This window comes from Physcomitrium patens, chromosome 10 (assembly GCF_059467195.1).
Source record: "Physcomitrium patens ecotype Gransden chromosome 10, ASM5946719v1, whole genome shotgun sequence".
In the NCBI taxonomy this organism is placed as follows: Eukaryota; Viridiplantae; Streptophyta; class Bryopsida; order Funariales; family Funariaceae; genus Physcomitrium; species Physcomitrium patens.
This window is the reverse complement of record NC_143419.1, coordinates 9,340,963-9,344,488: the sequence shown is the minus strand read 5'-3', so window position 1 is coordinate 9,344,488 and position 3,526 is coordinate 9,340,963.

Sequence of the window (3,526 nt, the reverse complement as noted above, 5' to 3'; positions counted from 1 at the left end):
TTCACGAGGCAAGTGATTCAATGGTCCTTGAAGCCAGCGGTAGTGGCCCACGCCTTCAACTTCTGACCAAGCATGAACCTCCGTGTCTTCATTGTAAAATTGTCCTGCAAACACTCCTTCTGGCTGACCATTGTAGGTAGGCTCGACCTCAAATACAATCACCGACGTTCTGTTGCTCGGAATCCTTCGACGTCGTCATGGTGCAAGCGGTTCTTTATCTCGCGGTCGTCTTGGTGAGCTAGTTGCTTGAGATGACATGACAAGTGAAGTATCTTGGCTATCCATATTCAAAGGCTAAAACAATAAGAACAAACTTGGGCTACTAACAAAGTTCTACGCTATCTTGGAGAGAATGACTACATCAACTATAGATTTTGGTGGTGCTCTCTCCTCTTTTCTGTTTTCTGGATGAGCAAGCTTCAGTAAGAAGCTATCGTCGAACCGGCTTGGGTTTCTCAGGATATCATCGATGAAACTCCTGTACCTTTTGCGGTGCATTCACGAGATTTTCGGCCGGCTCCCATGTTCGTTCATTAATATCGTAACCGCTCCAATGCACAAAGTATTCTAATTTACCCCGTCTTTGCCGTGAATCCAGGACCTTTTCCACCTCGTATTCTTCATGGTTCTCTATTTCTATGCTAGGTGGTGGACATTGTACTCTTCCAGGAAAAGAAGATTCTCGATAAGGCTCCAACAAAGAAACATGAAAGACAGGATGTACCTTCATAGTAGCTGGTAACTCCAGACAATACGCTACAGGATTGATTTGCTTCTGGATAATAAATGGTCCCAATCTCCGATAGTCCAATTTGTCACATGGCCGCTTGGTCTTAATATTTCGTCGAAGCAGCCAAACTTTGTCTCCAATCGTGAATTTAGGTGCCTGATTCCAAAATTTGTCCGCGGACGCCTTGTAAGATTCTTGGGCAGTTTGCAATTGAAGCTTCAATGTAGTTTGAAGCTGCGAAAGCTCCTTCACCAATCCTTCAGCTGCCGGATTGTTAATCGTTGACGAACTCCATAAGTCAAGCTTCGGATGGTATCCATAATTGGAAAAGAATGGCGTTTGTTGAGTTGACGCATGAAGGGTGTTGTTATATGCGAACTCGGCTAGCGGTAGATATGCGACCCAATCATCTTGTTGATAGTTGATGGTGCAACGTAAATATTGTTCTAAAACTTGATTCATCCATTCTGTTTGGCCGTCCATTTGAGGATGAAATGCCGAAGAAAGCTTGATATCCACCTTCAATATTTCAAAAAGAGATTTCCAAAACTTTGACACAAACTGGGTTCCTCAATCCGATACGATATTATCTGGTAGACCATGATATCGATACACATTATCAAGAAAGAGTCTTGTTGTGTCTTCGCTTGACGATGTCTTCTTGCAAGGGACAAAATGCGCCATCTTTGTAAGCCGGTCTACGACAACAAAAATGCTGTCAAATGAATTCGATGGTGGTAGATCCGTAATAAAGTCCATGGAAACCGAAGACCATGGTCGGCGCGGAATAGGCAATGGCTGTAGAAGTCCATAAGGCCGATGTCGAGGGTTTTTGGATCTTGAACAAATGTCATAAGATACAACAAAATCTTTCACATCCTTCCACATTTGAGGCCACCAGAAATTGCGGGAAATAAGTTCCAAGGTCTTATTGAATCCAAAATGTCCCGCAGCTAGAAAGTCATGACGAGATTGAAGAACTCGGAGTCGTGTTGGCCCTTTTGGGATATACAACCGCTCTTCGAAATATACTAGATCTCCTTCCATCTTGAATTTATCATCACTAGCATGTTGCTTGATATCAAGGACTAGAGAATCTTCAATGGTTGCGGCCCATACCTGGTCGAGGAAGTCAGCATCAATTGGTACAATAGTTGCGTTGAGCCGAAATTTCTCTGGCTTCAACAATGTCGTGCACTGTTGATCAAATGCTGCATCTCCAGCCTTTGGCGCGAGATATGATCTCCTTGATAATGCATCGGACAACCCTTGTTGCTTCCCAGGCCGATAAGTAATAAAAAAGTCAAACCTGGATAGCGACATACTCCACCAAGCTTGACACCGATTCAAAACCCGAGCCGACATAAAATACTCCAAATTCTTGTGATCCGTATATACGGTCACTGGATGTGCAGTTCCTTCGAGAAAGTGGCGCCACTCTTGAAAAGAATCTACTATAGCAAGGAGTTCCTTATCGTGGATCTCATAGTTGATCTCAGCAGCAGAGAATTTTCGAGAATAGAACGCAACTGGATGGAGCTTCTCATCTACGCCCATTTGTGAAAGTACAGCTCCCAAAGCAAAATCCGAAGCATCTGTCTCCAAATAAAAGGCCTTTGTAAAGTCCGGATGTACCAAGATTGGAACTGTAGTAAATACCATCTTCAAATCTTGAAATACTTTTTCTGCGATAGGTCCCCATTCGAGCTTGTCCTTACACGTTAACCGATTGAGGGGGGGAGTAACTTGAGAATAATTCTTGATGAAGATCCGATAGTAGTTAGCAAATCCAAGAAAACATTGTACGTCCCTAACCGTCTTCGGAACTTCCCAAGACATGATTGCTTCTACCTTCTTTGGATCCATCTTCAAGCCTTCCGTAGTCGCGATGAATCCCAAAAACTCCATCTCAGTTTGGTGAAATAAGCACTTCTCCAATTTGGCATAAAGTCCTCGCTCCCATAGTTTTTTGAGTACCAGACGAACGTGCTTCTCATGTTCTTCCTCGTTCTTAGAAAATATCAAAATATCATCTAGATAGATGACAACAAAATTGTCTAGATGCTCTCGAAAGTTGTCATTCATAATGTGTTGAAAGACCGCTGTCGTGTTGTAATACGAGTATACTGTGAAAATAAAAAGAAAGGGGAATTTTATTAATATTCAGTTACCTCGAATATTGGGAGCATCGACCAACTCCAGTACAAATACTGAGTGGTCAGGTTCAGTCACTCCGTTACAGTCAGCTGGGGCATACTGAAATGCTCCATTCGATCCCAATAACGGGAGTCAACAGGAAGAGAAGGACCAATTCACAAGACCGGTTCGAGGAGCCAATTGGATCCAATTTTGATAATCCAATCCAGGTCCTCTTATCCAATATGAGACCTGAATTGGCCGGTCAACCCAATGCAGTCTAATTACGAGAAATCCAGGTCTTACTACGGGTCTTAGCCGATCTGACGCGAGGACCAATTTGACCCAATTACGGGAACATCCAGGTTACTACGGGCATCTTTCCCAATATAGGACCTGAATTGGTCGGGCGACTCAATGTGGTCCCGATTACGGGGTTCGATTCTGTTTCAGGCTGTCCTGTTCTCTGTGCCGTCTCAAGGAACGTTGTTTTCGGTAAATGGATTTCTTGAAGGCAAAAACGGAGGAGAAAGCTTGACGGCGAGAGCCAATTTCGGATCCAAGCTTGAGGTGGGAGCCAATTCCGGATCTAAGACGGAAGATTGAAGAAATTCAGAGGATAAGGTTAGGTGGGATATAGTTTTGGGGGTGGTTTTTTTT